Source organism: Pezoporus wallicus, unplaced genomic scaffold, assembly GCF_028554395.1.
Source record: "Pezoporus wallicus isolate ANWC-B61680 ecotype Strahan unplaced genomic scaffold, APGP_CSIRO_Pwel_v1 contig_3568, whole genome shotgun sequence".
Lineage (NCBI taxonomy): Eukaryota > Metazoa > Chordata > Aves > Psittaciformes > Psittacidae > Pezoporus > Pezoporus wallicus.
The window spans coordinates 1,042,911-1,063,030 of record NW_026637826.1 but is presented as its reverse complement, the minus strand read 5'-3'; the positions used below and the strand labels follow the sequence as shown (position 1 = coordinate 1,063,030).

The window sequence follows — 20,120 nt, the reverse complement described above, 5'->3', positions numbered from 1 at the left end:
AGCTGCCAGGTCTGGAGGCCTAATCAATGCAGGTTATTGATAGCAAATCAATTAATGCAGACAAAGAATCAAAATTAAGGAGCTTTCACTAAATTAATAAGTGATTCCAAGTCTTTTAACAGAGTGCCTCAGATAAGGACAGCTCAGTCTTCTGGGACAGCAGCTTCCAGTCCTGTGTTTCCAAAGACAATGAGCTGGAGAGAGAGCTCTGCTTTTACATTTTTTTTTTCTCCATTTAAATAACCTGTTTTGTTCAATGGGAAGTGCTTAAAATCTGAGTCTGGAAAGGCTGCCAGGAAGCAGGTCCTAACTGAAAAGAGGGGTTTTATCTGCCTGAGGATGTCATGGTCTTGCTCAGCTGATTCAGAGAGGACCAGTTATTTCAAAAGGCAGATTTATATAAGATACCAACCAACACCAGAGTTGAGGTTTGCTTCAATAGCAGATACATCTGAAATTGGACTAGAGATGTCCTTGGGAGCAGCTAATGCAGAAAAGTCTAGAATAACTCGGAGCTCCTGCCAGACCTAGCCCTTTTGCCCTGTGTCATTCCCTGGGAGAAGGTGGGTTCAATCTGGACTCCTTGCAGTTAGTTTCCTCACCCAGTCCCTGCCAGGAAGTGTCAGACAAGATGCCTGATGCTACTGGTACAGCCAGCATCCCAGTCCCATGGCCCTCAGCTCCATACCAGTTACTGAAGCTTTTCCTCCTTCCGTCCTGCATCAGCCAAGGGGGGAACCCATGGACAGTGCCATGCAGAAAGGAGAGAGCATCTCTGCCAATTTCTGTGTGTCGTCCTGCCTGTTCTCTCCTCCTGTTTTCCTGCCTAATAAGAAAGGCCATTCTGGGACAGGCCAGAAACTCTCCTGTTGTGACAGTAGCTAACAGGGGTGGAGATGGAGCTAGGAAGTAGATTACAGAAGTACAGATACAGAGTGTAGCTTGCTGAAGATGGAAGAGTGGTCCATGAGTCTCTCTTGCAGCAGAGTGGAGGTGCTGTCTCCTTCGAGCCAAACTGAGTCACATGAGATCCACATGCCACTGGTTCTTGGTGCAGTCCACATGGGGCTGGATGCTGTCCCCAGGTGTTGTGCAGGCCAGCACAGTGCTCTGTGGGCTGAGCAGCAGAGGTGAAATCCTGCTGGCACTTGCCAAGGGGCCAGGAAAAAGGCCTGGCCTTCTTTATGCCCTTGATCCCATGATGCGAGGGAAAATTCTGACTTAAATTCCTGTGGGTTTTGGTCGTAAGCCTAATTGCATGCCATGGTGTGTTAAAGAATGTTTTTTATATGCTATGTGAAAGATTCCTCGTGACAGATATTCCTGCAGCTTCCAAAACTTCTGACTGGAAGCTTATGCCAGAGGTGCTAATATTTAGCTGAATATACAGAGATTTACAAATGTAAATCCCTTGTCCTTGCTGAGAGCAGAATTATACCTGAACCCCAAGCTTACTCGGTCAAATTTAATGTAATCAAAGGATCATCTCCTTTCTGCTGCACTGTCTACTGCTTTCTGCCTGGCTGCTGTTGCCACCCATTGCCTATTCTGTTGCTGGCACTGAAATCCAGTCTGTTATCTTCATCTGCCTGCCTCTGGACTTAAAACAGCAACACAGCTGATGTTTGTTGATCTGATCCACTGGTGGTGATCTGCTCCTGCCAAAGAGTTAGAGCATGGAGGCCAATGGACACTCAGTTGGAATTGCAGCCCAAAGCTTGAGTCACGTCTGGGAGAAGCACTAGGTTAACTTACCACCTGAATGCATGGCTGAGTTGTAAGACTGCAGCTCTCTGAGGGTGCAGTGCTGCCGTTCTTGTTTCTGTGCCTGTTGGGGGTGACTGTCATTGCTATCCTGTGTCTTGCTTACTTCAGGCAGGGTTTGCAGCCCTTAGATGCGCTATGCTTTGCCTTTCTTCCACCACTTTCAGCTTCCTCCTACGGCCGCCTGCGCTGACTGCAGTTCTCTGCAGCCGCATGTCTCAGTAACTGCTTAACCTAGAAATGCATTGCTAAAAAGATCTGACACCATAACACCCTGGAAAAGACTCCTCTCTCTGCCTTCCCCCTCCCTGGTCCTTCTCTTTTCCCAGGAAATATGAAAAGCTATAACTACTAAATCAAAATCTATTTGATTTTTTTTGTACTCCCTTGATAACGGGCAGCTGATCCCTATCACCCAGCTGAGGCTTATCTGCTGCCTCCAGCCTCCTGCTGGAGCAATTGGCTCCTGCGGGGACAGTGCTGTGTTAGAAACTGAGGCTGATATCATGGTCAGGGCCTTTTGCTTTCGAACTGTGACCATTGTTGGTGAGACGTTCCTGAGCAAGTGGCTTGGTTTTCTGGGAGGACTAGAAGGAAGAACTGGGATTTAGAGGTTCAAAGATGGGTTTTTAATCCCCTCCGTCTTTTATTTCCTTTCAGTTGTGAAGTGATGTCAGGGGACAGATGGGGTCAGCAGCCTAGGCTAGAGCCAAGGTAATGGATTGCTGGTTTTGCTTTAGCTCTGAAAGTTCCCAGGTGAGATCTTGGCCTTTTTAGGCAGGCACTGACCCACATGTGTCCTGTTCATCTCAGCCTGTTCTGAAGCACAGTTCTAGCAGAAGGAAAAATGACAACTGCTGTGCATAGTATAATACTTGTTAATTTTTATCTGTAATTGTATTTTTTCTGTAACTTTTGAATGAGTTTACCAGGGTGCTGAAGAGGCTGGAGATCCATATCTGCACAGCTGGGTGTAGGTAGCTCGCTCCCAGCTACATAACACTAGTGGGATGTGGGAATAACAGCATTCCCACCCCAACCCTTCTGGCTCAGTCATGTCCTAACTGCAGTGATTCAGCTATCTGGAGCCACTGGTGAGCGCTGCACTCATGTTAGCACCTTGTGATAACCAAGGTGGGAGATGAGGAAGCAAGGACTGCTACAGAAGCAGCTGTGCTGGTATTATTTACTTTGTTCAGCTGTTACGTGTAATTAGATTTCTGTTACTCCAATGGGGTGCTAGCTTGGGGTGAAAGGGAATAGATTTAAGCCAAACTGTCTTTCTTCCCTGAAAGTGAACGGTCTGGGCAGCACATGCAGCTTTTTTGGCAGTTTGGTTTAAGATCAGTTGGCAGTACAGGTAAAACTGCATTTTGCTGACCCAAGGAGAAGGGGGATGCAGGGTGGTTCTTGCAGCAGGGGGTGTAAGAAAAAAGCTGAGCTAGGGGGAGTGAGGCAGTGGATGAGACTCAGCCAAGTGAGCGAGATTAGCTGCAAGAAAGTCAGGTAGTACTTACAGCTGCTTCTGGGAAAGGCCTTCCCTCCACACACTCATTCCCAGCAGAAGTCACTGGCTTTATATATGCTGTGCCTTCTTCAGCAGCAGCCCCTCAGGTTGTACAGGGCTCCCATGGAATACAGAGGGTCCACAGCCATCCTGCCCATCAGCTGTCTTGCACAGCTGCTGCTCTTTATTCTGCAGTGCTGTTCTTAAAACTGGCACAGCCAGGCTGCAAATGTGTTGTAAGCGTGGCTCTGCTTACAGAGGAAGGTGAGTTTGGAGACTGAGCTCCTCGCTTTGCAGCTTCTCCTTCTCCACACCTCTTGCTGTGGTGATAACTCTCACCCATCGCTAGCAATACCTCCTGGCACAGTGATAACCAGGCACTGGCAAGTTGCCTCACTTTAGTGGCAGGTATGTTGTCTGATTCCTCTCTTTGCTGGCTTGGTCTGCCATGTACACACAAGCAGATCAGCTCATAAGTCAGCTCATTTCAAAACTCTCTTACATGTGCCTAATAACTAAAACAAATGGAATAGTCTAAGAGTTAGCATGCTGAGTACTCCCAGACTGGCTGCTTGCTGTATCAGGGTGACCTCCCTGATGTGAACTTACACAGCTGGGCTAGAACCCTTTCAGCCAGGCTGATAAATATCATTTTGGCATTGCTCCCAAGCACTCACACTGACCACTGAGAGAAATGTAGGATTTTTTTTTTTTTTTTTCCTTTCAAGTGGGCAAAACTGTTCCAGTTGGTGGTTTTTGCATCTACAGCAGCCTCGAGCACGCCAAGTCCTAATGTAGTGTAGGGCTACATAGCCTGGCTCCGGTGCTGATGCTCTTGACATCCAACAGCATCAGCTGGATGTGTCTGAAACATTGCCTGCTACTGAGTGGGTCACAGGCCCCCTTCTCTGCACTGAGGTCTTAGACAAAGAGGTATTCTGATAAACCCTGGCAGGTTTATAGCTTGAAACTAAATCATGAAGGTGTTTGGAGCAGAGCTGTACTCAGAAGAAAGCAACTTCATGTACAAATAGTTTTTCCCTATAGTCTAGGCAGATTATTTTGTACTCTCAGACTGTATAATTGCAAGTGGTCCAGATCAAGTTCAGCTTGGGCAATGAATGACCACATGCATGGTTATCCTTACTGAGCTGTGAACTGCCTTTGTTTAAACCACCAGACTGAAGAGCTATTACCTTCCCAGTGATTTAAACCAAAATGTCCTGTTCTGTGTTAGAGCTGAATTAAAGGAGTGTGAATAATGCGTTGCCGCAGCCCAGCAGACTAAGGAAAGGAAACTTTGCAATCACGTGGCTGTGCCATGCTTCTCCTCTGGTGGAATTCAAGTGACTTGATCACAGCTGCATAAACACTTGAGTTTTAAAACACCTTCTAAATGTCTGTGCTTGTGTTTGTCTGCATGTATTAGACCTCGACACCCCGGTGGAGGAAGTGGATGTGCAAACATGGTAGCTTTGCATCCACAAAACAACCTGTGTCCATTCCAATGTCATGTATATACCAGAAGAGTGCCTCGGATATGTGCTCTTTACCAGTGGGTTTCTGCAGGAGGATCATAGGCCAGGAATTCCTGGTGTTCATTCCTGTCTCATGTTGCTGATTAGCGAAGTTTTATGGTGATGACAATGAGAATCTTTTTTCCTGTAAGAAATACCTGCTTCACCCTGTCACCTAATGCTTCCCACGTCTGCTCTGAGCACCACTCAGAATCCAGAGCACACCATGTAGTTTTGCAGGGCTTAAAAGGGGCAGGCCCTTCTGTGTTACAACTGTGAGCTTTCCCTTTGTTGTTCTTTTCCCTCCACAAGTGGCACAGATGTTGTGTTCATCATCCAAGAGCTTGTGGAAAGCTGAGACAGCCTTGTAGCCCTGACTGCAGTGAAAGGTCTGAAGTTGCACCCTTGTTTGGAAGTGAACATGTGTAGTTCAGCTGCCAGAAGTGAGTCCTTGCTCGTAGGTGGTTTTCACATCAGAAACAGCAACAAACTCTCCCGAGACTGTTCTGCAAGTGATCCCCAGTGAGCAGAGAGTCAGCTGCTGGTAGAAGTGCCAGACATCTCATGGGATGGCCTGTTTCTGCAAAATGCAGTTAAACTCCAAGCTGGAGAAACACAACTTGTTGCATTATTGTGCTCCTGGAAAGAGAAAACAAGGTCTAACAAGTGTGTTCGAGAACTCAGATGCATCCCACTATAATTTTCTTTCTGTTGTGGATACCCCAAACGGTGTTGTCTTCCCATTAAGGCAATGAACTAAAGTCTGCAAAAGGCACTTCAGGACTGTTGGAACCTCTGTAGCGTGGCAGCAAGCCGTTGTATAGCAGTTGACAAATAAAACCATTTGTCCTTACAGTATGGCAGCATATACTGTCTACAATCAAAATGCAAACTCTCATCAAATAGATGCATTGGGTGAAAGCTAGGAAGGGGAAGGATGGCACAGAGACAGGGACAGAGCTAAGAGGAGACCGACCTTGCTGGGCTGCTGCCTGATAGAGCCCTGCCTGCTGGAAGGTTCAGTTTTGGCAATGGCTGTTTAGTGTGCAGCTGGGCATTATTTTTTATCTAGTGTAATTTGAAAGTAGACAGGACCTAAAAAGCTCTCAAGAGCAATGATACTGAGCAACTGGTGCTGCTGCCAGCAGTGATAGAAGCACAGATTTGAGCTGGCACTGGGAACAGAAAACCATGCTTTAAGAAATGTTTGACACTGGGAAACACAAAAGTTTGCTGCCGTTGTCCTGCTGGGTCAGGTAAGAACTCATTGGGAAAAGCTGCACACAGGTGGCTGCTTCAGTCCAGCTGCTGGACACCAGTACTGTCCATAATGGAAGTAGTTCTGGCTTCTGCTTGGTTGGTTCTCAGCGCTGCTCGCAGGAAGATAAGCAAAATCCCCACTCCCTGCAGTGAGCGATGCCACACACATCTGTCGAAAAACCAGCGCAGCAAGGGATTGGGCTGGGCTTGCACAGGGTTTCTGTTTTGTAGGCCATGGAGAGCATTGGTGACGTGCTCAGCACTGGCAGCTCTTTGACCACCTTTGTTAGGAGAGAGCATGGCAGGGACAATGTTCTCTGTTCACTGTCAGCCCCGGGAGGGAGCTGTTTGCAGGTGAGTGGGAGGTGGTACCAGTGCAATTGAAAAGAAATGATGAAAGCAGGGACAGAATCATTCCACACTATATGATGAGCAGGAGCACAGGTACTTTTATGGCTTTGATGCATAAGGAACACCCAGAACATGGTTTTCATGCTGTACGTGTGCTCTTGCCACCCTCCTGCTGTAGGATGAAGTGCTCAAATGGCTTTGTACATAGAAGCTTACTCACTCTCTGTGTCTGTATTAATTTATCCCATCCAGTGTTTTAAAAACTAAGCAGAAGTTACTCTCTGGTAGCAGTGATGGATTCCGGAGTGCAAGAATTGAGATCAGTAGAGCCTGGTGAAGTATAACCACCACCACAATCCCACCAGGGAGGGAAAGCTGAGCAAGGAAGATGAGGTGACTTGACTAAGACAATGTGAGACAGAATTAGGAATAGGAATTGGGAATTTTGTACTTAAGCCTTTGGCTTTCTGACAAGATCACCCGTCTGTCATCAGCAGACTGGAAACATATGAGTCGTGGCTTTGTCTTTAGGAAGAAGAGATTAAATCCAAGTGGGTTATTTCAGTTTGGTCTGAAAGGCTCAGTGGCAGGTGCGAACTTTCTGCTTCCTGTCATCCAGCTCTTAATTGCTGTTTCTTTGAGGTTTGGTGTAGCCTTCTGAATTGCAATGATGTTATGCTACAGCAAGACCACGCAGGCATTGCTGTGCTGCTGTCTGGTACCAAATTCTTCTTTCAGGATGGGTCTACCACAGTGTGAACTGTGAAGCCTGAGCAAGTGTAAGGCTGGCTGCAAGAACTCAGTGTGATATGACCTAACACTCACTGTGTGCAAAAGGGGTGACTTTAGGCACATGTGGCTATTGCCATATTCTCCTGACACCCATGCAACACTGTGAGCTTTTTTAAGGATGCAGGAGGTCATATCCCCTTCCTTCCCCGCAGGTGAAGAAAAGGATTGAAATGTGGGGTAAGGTTTGTAGTACAGCCTGTCTTGCTGTCTCTGTTCATTTCTGATGGAAGAGGTTACTAAGGGAGAGCAGAAGGCAGGTATTTTTCATTGATGATATGGAGACTTTTGGAAAGATAAGCAGGGGAGAATGAAACAAGCTCTTCTTGGAGTACTCTGCTACAGGGTCTGTGCAGTTACCACCACTGCCTAATATGAATGGTGACTCTGGAGATGGTTGCTGCCTTGTGCTCTCCAAGGAAACTGGAATGATCTAGAGAGCGGTAGTAACTATGCCTGGGAAATGCTGGAGGTGCAGATGCTGCTCGATCAAGAAGTGTTTTCTGTCCCTTGCTAAGCTGGGCAGAAGATGGAACACTGGCTCTTTGCTAATGCTGACAACAAGGTGCCCCACTCGGTTCTGTCCTTGCTGGCTGCTCAGGATCCCTCTGTTTTTCTAGTCTGGAGTTCTGTACTGAGACTGTGCTGATCTCCAAGTGAAATGGGTTTTAGCAGTGAGGCAGCTTGCTTTAAGGGAAAGGGAGGTGCCACAATCATCAGGAGCAGTCCTGACGCCTTGCTCTACTCCAGTGGAACCCGGTGAAACTTGCTGAGGCTTCAGGAGAGCTTTGGACTATCTGACCTCAAGGCTCTGCGAGGATGTTGCTGTAGCCTTAGGCATGTGGTTACAAATGAAGGGGGAGAAAAGCTGGTGATAGAATGAGTGAAAGGAAAAGGGCAGGAATAGATTGAATCCAGCTACATTCTACAGGGAAAAATTAACATTTCTTTTAAGCCAGCAAGATGGCAGAGCCTGGCTGCAGAGATAAGTGTGTACAGCAGTTGCCTAGTGGGATTTTACATGTTGAGAGTGTTTAGCATGCTGCATTTAACAGTTTCATAGCCAGCTTTTCTCAGTGACATGATGCAAGGTGAAAAACCTACAACAGGAAGGTGAGGTGCATGTGCTGAATCCTACAAGAAATGGTTTCTCCCCTCTGTGGCCTAATGAATGCCTGGATAAAAGAAGAGGTGAAGCAAGCATGTGTGAAGGACAGGTAGCTCATATCACCTCTGTCCAGTGAAGTGACAAGGAGTTTAATGAGGATTCCCTGACAACAGACTGTGGCTGTGCTGTCTGTACAGGCAGATCAGTCCTGTTGTGAGTTAGCAGCTTAAAGTTTGTATGTTTTAATGGGGCCCACCTCTGAGGAGGTGAACATACCCTGTTGTTGGCAGTGCTGAAGCCAGCTTACGTCTTTCCTATTCACAGAAACCTAGAATGGTTTGGGCGGAAGGGACCTTCAAGATTATCTACTTCTACCCCTTGTGCCATGGGCAGGGACACTTCCACTGCCTTCTTGGCTCTTTGGCACCATGCAATAAACTGGAACACGGGAATGGGCTGGCTTAAAGTGAACTTTTTCTTCTTGGGGCAGAAGGGAAGAGTTGTTTTTGGTGGTCTCTAACATCTGGAAGCAGGCATTTTGTCTCGGTACATCTGAGGTGGTTCTGAACTTCTGCAGCGATGGGATTGAGGTGCTAGAGAGTGATTGAAGAAGAGGGTTCTTTTCTTCCCACCATTCTCTGAACGTGACATCTTTGGGGGCAAGGAATGCTTCTGTGTTTAAGAAATTCTCCGCTTGCTTTGTTAACTGGGCCTCCATGAGTGCTTGAGCTCAGCGTATTGCTTGGTGTGGGGCACTTGTGTTCACGCTACCTTAGCTCACGTTGGTTTCCTCCTGCTGCATCCCAGCAGGCTGTGGTGAACTTGGGTTCGCTGGTTTTCATCTGTCCTTTGGCCCCTAGCTGCAAGAGCAGGCAGTGCTCAGATCTCACCTACCTTAACTTGGTTGTGCCAGCTCTGTTTCCTTGGTGGGGTACTGAGATGGGTCATCCCTGGTGAGACAGAAAAGACCACTAGATCTGCTGGAATTACTTTGGAGGGGGAGAAAAACCCTGTCTGGTAAGGGGATGCTAAAAGTTTGGCTCTGTGGAGCTAGCAATAAAAGGCTGATGGGTCTGAGAGAGCTGTCTGCTAAGAAAAGGTACTGGGGAAGGAGTTGTGTTATTGAAGCTGAAGGGAAATGCCAGTGTAAGAGGACTGTATAACCCAGTCCTCAACAAATTGAGCCTGCAAATGGGAGGCATGCTTCTGACCATCAGAGTGAAGTTGTGAAGCGCTCTTCCCATAGGAACAGTGGAGAGAAAAGTTTAATTGTCTAGGATGTTCCTAGTCAATTACAAGACATGAGTACCAATAGAAGCAGAGCCTGCACTTGGAAACATGGAATGTCCCTTCCAAGCCAGGTCTGACTTTTTCATTTTCCATACTAAGCAGTGAGAAATAAGCTTCACTTCTACATTCAGTTTGTTCACTAGGGAGTGAGGCAAGACCACTTAGAACATGTCTTTGGGAATGACCAAGAATTTAGCATGGAAGCTTTGAAGACAAAGGGGTGTTTAATGTTAAGCTGTGGTTTAAACCTGTTTTATCACCACTGGCTTGCTGCATAAGGAAATTGAGATGAGGGGCTATCTATTCCAAGCCCAAGTAAGCATATTTGCATGTACTTTTGTTACAGAGCTGCAGGGCAATGCTGACAATCTGAAGTTAGTCTGGGCAGAGGAAATGAACCATCAAGTCTCAGCTGAGAGGATGAAGGCTATAATGCTGGCTGCTGAGAGAGGTACAGGATCTTTCTTGAGTATCAGTGGAAAATGATGAAGAGATATTATCACAGGGTGGATATGCAAAACAAAATAGATACATGTTCACAGTGAAACACTGGCAGGAATACCTTGGTGTTGGGAAATCATCTTCAGATCTGCTGGGATTCTCCTAAATGGGATGGCTGATGTTTTAGGACATTGACATGAGTTATTTCGGGGATGTATCCCCCAAGTTTTTATTGCCATGCTGTTAGAAGAATGTCTGCTTTCCTGCGATTAACAAAGCAGGTAATTGTTTAACATCCTGTGACTGAAGCCGGTAGCTGTTGTAAATTACTGTATGTCCACAGGCAGATCCCATCCATAGGACTGGAGTTGGCTAAAATGGCATAATTAAGAGGAATGGGGTGACTTAATCTCTACTAAATTAGCAGCCCAACGGGTTGAGAAGGGAAAAGCCCAAATGAGAGGTTTGGCTTTGATAGTTTTCATAGCAGTACTTGCTCTCAGTGTCTGTTCCATCTCGACTCTTCCGACTCTTCTTTTAAATTACCGCAGGTAATCTTTACATGTTAAAGTGCCTCGTAACAACAGGCACCATGTGAAAGGAACTTGTCAGGCTGCTGCTCCCTGGTGCAGTTGTTAATGCTGAAAACGTTGTTTGTGGTTCTGTAGTTAATAGTCTGGGTGTTTCCCCGAGTCGAAGGCTCCCCCTGTGTTGTTGCTCACTGCCTCTCTGCATAGCTAAAACCAGATCTTAGCAAAATTTAGTAGTATTCTTCCACCATTGGGCCTGCCTGTGTACATGATCACCAATAATCAGCTGCACTGTAGCAGCTTGTTTTCTGCTATCTGCCTTGTTGGAGATGATATATGGAGTATGAAGAATAATGCGAGATGTTTTTCTTAAGCTACGTTAAGCCCACTGTGCTGACAGCAGCAAAACAAGAACTTGTTTTGACAGGGACTCGACCTAACATGACATGAAAGCTGAACACAGGGAGATGAGAATCTCTATCAGACCCTGGTGATTTTTTCTTTTGTGGGTCCTTTTTAAAAGCCTTTCCTGGGCCCTCTCCAAGGCTCCCAGGGCTTATTTTCTGAGCTGTCACTTTCTCCACAGTGTGAAAGAGAGTCCTTGGAGGTTTTCTTTCCATTGGTCTTTGTTGCTTCCAGCACAAAGGCTCAAGATTTATTTTGGGACTTAGGGATCATTACAGTATTGGTCATGTTGCATCTTTATGCAGTTGTGATGTGTCACCGCAAGTCGTGGCTTCCAAGGAGACTGATGCGGTTTGACAGGAGGTACAGTGTCATGTCTCATGACAAGTTCCTTCTGCACCATGGGGCATATATGAGGAGTTAGGACCCCAACAGAGATGGCTTAACCCTGTAATCACTCTGTGTCTTCTCTCAGGCAAGCAAGGGGAATTCAGATCATCTTCAGGGCATGGATCAGACAGGACTTGCTTTTACTGTAACCATCAAGGGGCAGTTGCTGCCCCAACAGGTCATTGAACCAGCTCATTCTGGCCAGTCTGAAAGATGGATTGCTTTAGGTCTGGCACTTATTCGTGCAGAGATGGGTATGAATAAATCCTATGCTCCAGTGTGTAAGCTGTTTGCATACAGAGGTTGGTAAGGTGTCATTTCCACCCCTCAGAAGGCTGTGCGAAGGCTTTGTGTTACTCTGAAGGTTGAAGTATTTGAGCTTGCAGGGAAGAGGGTGCTGAAGTTTAATGGACCCTAACAATCTGTGACAAATAGCATTAATGCTTTTCCAGTGATCATCTATACTGAGGGATCCTACTGATATATACTGGGGTGTCCTCTGGGCCTGCCCAAGTTCCCTTGCTAAAGGATAGGTGCATATATTCAGATATGTTCCCAGCATGATGCCAGGAGGTAGCCATTGTCTGCACCCAGTACCCAGTGTTGAAGAGCCAGTTGTGCAGCTTGCCTATTCCACAGTTTAGAGCTAGTGAGCTCACTGGAGCCACAATTCCCTCCTATTTTCTGCTGTGTTCTCCCCTCTGGATAATGGGTTTGCTGCTGCTGTGCAGCTCAGAAACCTCAGTGGTACATGGGAGCTGATCTGAAAACCAAGGAACCACTCCAGCGTTGTTTGGTTGGTGAAAGTGACTGGAAAAAATGCTCACTCCAAGTGTTCTACCAGAAGTCTTTCTCCCCCAGTTCTTGTTGTTCAGCATTCCCCAGTCTTTCTTGATGCCATGGGGTTTGGATGACAGCCCAATTCCCAACAGTCAGATAATAAAGGGTGTTGTAACAGCCCCTGGGTGCCTTTCTCCAGGGCTGCATGAACCGTGGAGAGCCTTGTTCCCATTGAAGCCATCCTGACCATTGTCCTGTGTTTGGCTGTGGACGGCCTAAACCACAACCACCATGTTGCAGTGAGGTGAGCTAGGGTATAGGGAAGTGCTCTTTCATCTACTGCTGTCCATCTCCAGCTGGGATAGCACAGAGATATGTTTCTGCAGAGCCTTTGGGGTCAGCATTGCTGTCTTTACACAGGAGTGGCACTGGGGGCCTTGACAGTATTGCTCAAGGCTTTGCATGAGCACATGGGTATGCCTGGATGAAAGAAAACATCTTCAGTGAAATAGAGATCACGCTAGCAACCACTTCAGAGTGTCAGAGAGGCAGCTAGTATTGTCATAATCGCTAAAGTCAAGTAACATCTCTTCTCAAGCTGAAGATGTAATGGGAGATGAGTGTAAGGCAGCAGAGGTCATGGACCTGAATGAGGTGGCTGATTCCTTGAATGGACCTCTGTGTTTGGTGAGGAATTGGATCTGCTCCATAGTTTTCTTAAGGACTGTTGAACCCATTTGCTGTTGTCCTTCATGGCCCATAGTTTATATGAGCATCAAAAACTTATTTTTAAGCCATGCTTTCCACTGTGGTACGGGAGTGTATGCAATGCAGAGCATTGGGTCTCCCTGTCAGATCCTTGTGTGTGGTTCTGTGAAGGACCTCAAACCCAGGCTAGAGATGATAAAGGCTCCTGCTTTGTGGTTTTAATGAACCTCCTCTCAGTGGCCAGCATAGTTTTATGTTTGATAGTTGCTGCAGTCTCACACACAGGCTCAATGCTCCAGCCAGCCAAAAGCCAGGTGAATGAGGTAGGATGCTCTCAGCCTTCCTTTCAGAGAGACTTTTGCCCCTGTCAGAATCACTCCAAGCTCCCTAGGCACTTTCAAATAACACCTGTGTGCATAAACACAGGTGCCAAGTCACATCCCCAGTCTTGCTGAGAGCTACAAGCAGCACACTGGGGTTTGACACTGTAATAATAGATTCCTTTTGTCAGGTGAAATTAATCTTGGATTATCTGCTTCACCAATCCAGATACAGGCTCCTACATTAGCATCCACTTTCCTTAGGCTTGAATCTTTCAGGAAATAGATGCAAATTGGAAAACCTACGGAAGTTAACCGAGGTTGTAAATCCCAGCCACATCACACGTGAGCCCGGGAGGTAGAGAACAGCTTTCAAACAACTTCCTACAAATTGAGAGCGAGCGCTGCACTCTCATACATCTTATTAAAGCTGTGGTGAGAAATGGGCTTGCTGATACAGTGCCCCTGTGTTTGAAGCAACCACTCCCATCTAAGGAACAAAAAATGCTGTCATCTACCTGCAGCCGGGGGAATCCAGATTAATTTTTGCCCTCTGAATTAACACACTAAAACTTTGGAATGAGTCATCCAGGGCTGCACTCAACAGACCTGACTCCAGCCTGCTGTGTCAACAACTGCAGCAATCAGGGGAGCACTTTTCTCCCTGTCTCCTTCTCCCTGCCCTCATCAGCTGCAATGTTTGGGTTTTCATTTTAGCTGGCAGGTGATTCTGAGGGGGGAAGAGCATGAATGGGTGCACGGCGAGGAGGGCCAGCACTTCACGTTGCCGTGCAGAAGTGCCTGAGCTAGTGAAGAGCCATTTCGGACTGGAAGTAGGATTGCCAAGGTGAAATATTTAGTGCCAGGACCACTTGGATGTAAGATGCTCTGTCAGCTTCCTGGATCAAGCCAAGCTCCGCCATCCTTTGCTGTGCTGTGTGGATGTTAACCCCTTTGTCTTCGCAGCGCATCACTGCTGAGTGTCACATCCACCCTGATTGCCTGAGATTTTATTTCAGGAAATGGGCATGTTTTCTTAATTGGTTTTATTTGTTTTCCCTTTTTTGCAGTTCAAACTCCAGCTTCCTCCAACTGGAGCTTTGGAACCTTTGGAATTGCAGTCCAAGCATGATTTAAAAACATGCTAGAAATGGAAATGCAATTAAGGTACCTTAACCACCTTTACTCTGCCCTGCAGCAATGCAAAGGAAAACAATTTGGTTTTAAAGGTTATTGTAATCTAGAGCTTTAAACTCGAACATGCCTTGATCCTTAGTGAATGGTTATTGAAGAAGTTTACTGCTGTCACAGTCATAAATAATGGCAAAGTAGAATGCACCTTTTACATTTTTCTTAGGCAAGTGGCACACTAATAGTGGTCATTGTGGCTGTTTTGTGAAAGACCGAGGTAAGTATCAGCAAATGAAACAATCTGAGGTTTCAGCTGGCACTCTGAAGTAGTGATATTCACACAAGCACAGATAAGGAGCATGATGGCTTTTTTTTGCCTTCATCTGAAGAAGGAGAAGCAGTGTATCATAAGCTACATTTCAAGACAAACTGTGTGTTTCAGTCTGATCCTGCGATCACCCACTCGTGCTTAGCTTGGTATTTCTGGGGACTGCTCACACGTTCCATGTGCAGACTGACAGATGTTGCTCTAGCACAAGGGCCGGATCTGTCTTCTCAGAGCTTCACTTTCCTTGCATTTGGAAGTACAGGGATGAAGGGGAAAAGAAGGGCCTTTGTCAGGGGTGCCGCAGGGCTGATCTGCTCGGACCACATGGGCTGCACTCTGGGTAAGCCTGTCCTCACCCCATCTTCTACCATGTTGCTAAGCTGACTTGGCAGGTTGTATGGGGCCACACAAGAGAAGAATCTGTCCCTTAGGCTGGTTTATCTTAACGAGATGGAGAGCTTGAAGTGCACGTTCTCCCATTTCCTTAGGGTCCTTCCAGAGACGGAAGAACCCCCTGTCTGTCTCAAAGGATGAGGTTTTTAATTTTTGGTTAAGTAAAGTGGAATTCTTCATACTGCATGAAGGCTTTTATCTCCCTGTGCCTTCGCTGTTACAGACCTCTCTGCAAGCTGCAAGATGAGGATTTCAAAGGCTGTCACTGTTGGTCTTCGCTGTTGTCTGTGGTGTGAGGAAAACTGAGCCAATCCTGTACTTGGAAATGTTCCACCTTCGCAGGGAGGGAAGGACAGAATCTGATGTGGATCTGTGCTGCTGCAAACCCTTCTGCTGGCTCTGCTTCAGATCCGGTTGTACACCAGCAGCTCAGCTGTGCTGGGCAAGGGGGTTCATTACACATTGCCCTGCTTATCAGGTGCACCAATTTGTTAGTGCCTGAGCTGCCGTAAGCTGGCACTTCATTTGGAAAGCAGTCACTGTCCTCTCCTGACAGCATTCTGTGATCCATATTTTTTTATGGCTGCTATGATCTGAAAATCAAGTACTTTTGGCAGTTTTTGTAGCTCCATATAGTACACTAATATTCATCTGAGCTACTGCCGTTTGCCTTTAATCTGTCCAGATCCAATGATTTGAAGTATCCACAGGTGAAGCATTAGAGACCATGTGTCCTTCCCTTCTAAAAAGGGGGAAACTCTGTTTTATCTGTCATGGCTGGAGGTAGGAGCTCTGTTCCTGGTCATCCAGTGGCATGTGATGGTACAAGCACTTGTCTGTGCTCTGTTGCCCCCCTTGTCTCATACGTGCAGTAATACTGCACCACTCCTCCATCTGTAACATGGTTGGAAGTCTGCAGTGTGCTTAATGTGACCAGGAGAGACTTGTACATCTGGCCTCTTTCATTTGTTCAGTTTTATTGGAGAATAAAAGTTTATTCAGTATTATCTTCCTTTTGGAAGTAGAAGCAGTGATCCTGGAGTCTTCTGTAGCAAGCATGGGCTGGGACAGTTAATGGAAGTCAGGAAAACAGGGGAGAGCATCAGTTGAGGTTGTTGGCTCAGTGTTTCCCAAATGTTTCACCTTGGTAACACTAATTGAAGTGATAACAATAAAGTCTAAACTCTCCCCTCGTACACTTGCTGTGCAAGTGCGCAGAGGTACTAGTGGTAAGGATGTTATGTCAGTATAATTGCTCTATATGTTTAAGAGGCTATAAAGGGTTAGGGTGTGCAAGGAATGCAAGAGCAAGATTACTTTTTGTCTGAGATCATAGTTACATGTTCAGCATCTCTCTAATCCTCTTTTGCTCCCTGGACTGTGTTTCGTGACCTCCTTAGGGGATTTTGATCCACCAGTAGCAAAGCCCAAGCTATCACTCAGCCATAACTGCCTGTGGAAGTACACCCAACCGAAACCTCTGAGATCCTAAGTCAGTCTGAGTGAGAGAAGAGTCTCTACCTCTGGTGGGTTGATGCATTGCCTCAGTTTCCCTAACACCCCTTTGATCTGGCTGCAGTCTGTCAGGGATCGCAGTGTGCATGCAGTAGGGAAGACCCCTGGAAGCTCAGCTGTTCAGTGTGTCTGTGTGTGTGTGGATGTGTATACCATACCAGAGGGGGCATTTTACAGCAGTGGCAATGTTACACAAAGTGTGCAAGAGTGATGAGATGCCCAGTGGGGCTGGATCACTGACACCAGTTAGAAAATACTGGTACTTCCCTGTGGAAACAGGGCAATGTTGGAGAGATGCATAGGAACTGGACTTATTGGCATGGATGTCCCCACTAAGAGTTGTAGCCTGTGCTCAGCTGACAGGATTCTTCCTCTCAGTTTTCAGAGCTGGTAAAAGTTAATACAGTCTTTTTTTTTAGGGGCTGTTTGGTGATATTTAGCAAAAAAGTTTGTGGTCTCAGCTGTAAACCAAATAGGCCATTTACCCCAGTACCTACCACAGCTGGCATGATTGTCCCCTCACTCACTGCTGCTCACCTCTCAGCCAGAGAGCTGAGCTGAGGCCATGGAGACAGAATGATCTCCTTGCTCTGAGACACCTCTGCCAGCTCAGCTTAGGAGCTCACCAACAGCATGGTAGAAAGTGGTGCTTGGGCTGTGTCCCCTTGGTGCCAGCGGAGCTCTCAGCCAAACAACCTTCCTTAGATTGTTAGGACATCCTTAAAGAGGAAGAGCCTATGGCTTTGCCTGCCTGACAGCTATGTGAAGGCAATAGAAGAGCCATGCAGCTGCTCAATACACCACCCCTTCTGCTGGCTGCCAGTGAGACCTGGGCATGCTTGGCCAGCCCAGCACAGGAGCACTGGGCTGGCTGAGGCACCCACCCACCCAGCCGGAGCAGATAAGACCCATTAAGAGTTAATGCCTGCAATTAGAAATGAGCTGCAGGAGTTGGAGGTTTCGGAGAGATGACAGTGGGTGTGAAGCAGTGTAACATTCCCATTAATTCCAAATGTCTCCTCTCTGGCCAGAAAGAAGTGCCCAGATTTTTTAGTCAATATTAATTTTACACTTGGCACCACAGGAGAGTGTGAACTGTGGAGTTCACAAAGGGTCCATCTAATAAACAGACAATAGAAAATCAGAAAAGCAAAGATTGAGTTCACTTGCCCAGGCGATGAGTCTCTAATAACCATGAGGGCTTCAAGGGCAATGGAAAATTCTGAGCTATAATGAGGAGTTGCAGCAAGTGCCTGTGCTGTGGCTCTCCAATGGGCACACGTAGGAGCAGGGAGAGAAGGTGGGATGAGGAGTTCCTGGATCTGGAATGGGAAACAGACAAGGAGGTGGATCTCATGTCACAGGTGTGCCAGCTAAGCAAATTGCTGCCCTGCAGATGCACCCCAAGGCTGTTATCCATTTGATGTCCTTGAGGAGAGAGTTTGACCTTTTAGATGGCTCCCACGTGCACGCTGTCAGGTTTGCTCTGCCCCTTCCTGTTTTGATCACCTCTCTACCCACATTACCTCAAGCAAGCCATCCCTGTCTGCTGGTGGCCTGCAGGATACCAGACATCAGGCTGCAGCAGTTAGCCGAGTGAATACTGCAGAAGTAAGGGATGAACTTGATTCCAAAGAGCCAGATGCTATTAGCTTTCTAATAAACCCCGAGGAAACTCTCTGGGAACAGGAGACAGAATAAGAAAACCAGATTGCTTTGAGAGAGATGTTTGCCAGCTTTGCTCAACTTCCAGGCAGCCTACAAGACAGCCAGCTAAGTCTGCGACACTGGTTTCTTTTATTCAGTCTTGTTGCTAGCATGAGACTACTGAATTTCAACACTGTATTGTAACCAGTCTATGGGCACTTCAAGCTTCCATGGGCCTTTGTGCTTCATGCCTCAGACTCTCCCTTCTCCCTGGGGATAGCAGGGTCCAAAGCTGGGTAACAGACTGAAGACTCCATTTCCTCCTTTGGCTGAGATGATGTTTCGAAATAGAGGTGCCTTTCAAAACAGGTTGATTTTTCTGCAGAATTGTTCTTTTAGTTCCTTTTACTCTTTTCTTCTGACCATTTTTAATATCTGTAGAATCTAAATTCTACCTTGATTGAAATGGCACCGCTGCTAGCAAAATTCAAAGCCTGTCTCTCAAACCCCAAGCCGTTGAACTCCTGGACACACCAACCACCTGGTTAATGAATACATCTCAAGGAGCGTTATTTGCATCTCTGTAACACTGTTAGAGGTTTTGACCTGACTGTTAAAGAAGCAGGGTGAAAGAGGAAGAAGATGCCTGTCTCTAAGTTGTCTATATGGGACAAGCTACCAGTGGATAGTGCATCTGATCAGCTGTAATATTCCAGACTGGTATCTGGGTAGAAAGCCACTGATAGTTTGGGGTTTTTTTAGGATCAGAACAGGGAAAGAGGCCGAGGTTCCTCAGCACAGGAAGCAGTTGTGGTCCTGGCAGTTGAGGTGGAGAAAAAGGAAATGCAGGGCATGCAGAGTCCTTGGTGAGAGAGAAAATGAAAGCCCTGGTAAAGAAACATGGAGAAAACAAAGTGTGGGTAGGCTTTAGGTTAGGAATAAGGGATATGAGTGAGGTCTATGTGTCAGAGAAGAGAAATGGGGCAAATAGACTCCATTAATCAATGGTCACTGTACTCAAGAAATAACAGTGAAAGTAAACGACATTTGCACTGAGGTCTGCTCTCTTGCAATAGGGTATGCGAGAGGGGCTTGTGTCGGAGGGTGTATGGGGGGCTTTATACCTGCTCTCACTAGACCTTGCATTCTGAGCTCTATCCCCTATCTGCTTGGTGAGGGTGTCGATAGCAACTTCTTGCTCCCCCACCCCGTCACAGAACATACGTTGGCAAAACACATCTGTGGTTTGGATCCAGAAGCCAACATTTGGGCAGCATTGAACGCTAACAGATTGCCAGGACTGGGAGGTTTCACCTGACGTCTGAGGAACTCAAGGATGAACGAGCTGCATTGCCAAAGGCAGTGTGGAACATTTCTCTTAAAGATTTCTTGGCACCTGCAGCATGGAGGACGGGTAAATATTGCATCAGTCTTGTAAAACAAAAAGGTTTTGGGAGGCTTCAGGTTGGTGGTAACCTGACATGTGTAGAACATAAACCAGTAGGAGCTGCAATAGAGAAAAATGTATTTGACAATGAGATAAACACAATCAGTTCAGGAAGAGTCAATGGGATTTCTGTATAGGCAAGAGGTTTGTCTTCCAAATCTCTCAGAGTTCTTTGAAAAGTGTGTGGGTAAGAGTGCAACAGCCCCTACCAGACTGCTGTGAGACTTCTGGCCCTTATTGGGAACCTGAGCAGGCACTGCCTAGGAGAGAAGGTCCTGAGATGTGTAAATAATTGGCAAAGAGATAGGAAACAAGGCAGGAGAAAATGGGAGAAAAGTTACCCCAGTGGAAGGATGCTGCCGGGGAAAGGAATAAAGAAGGAACCCGAAACATAAACCAGGAACACTTGCAGTGTTGCAGTGTGTGTCTGTGTTCGATTTTGGGTTAGTTTGGTTTTTTTTTTAATGAAGAAAGCCTGCTGTGCTTTCACTTTACACAC

General features: G+C 46.6%; 1 protein-coding gene across 1 annotated transcript in view; it reads left to right on the top strand.

Annotated features, from left to right (window-relative positions):
- LOC130598362 (high mobility group protein HMGI-C-like) overlaps window positions 1–20,120 on the top strand; it is a 130,974-nt gene that overhangs the window by 87,498 nt on the left and 23,356 nt on the right. The window lies entirely within an intron of this gene.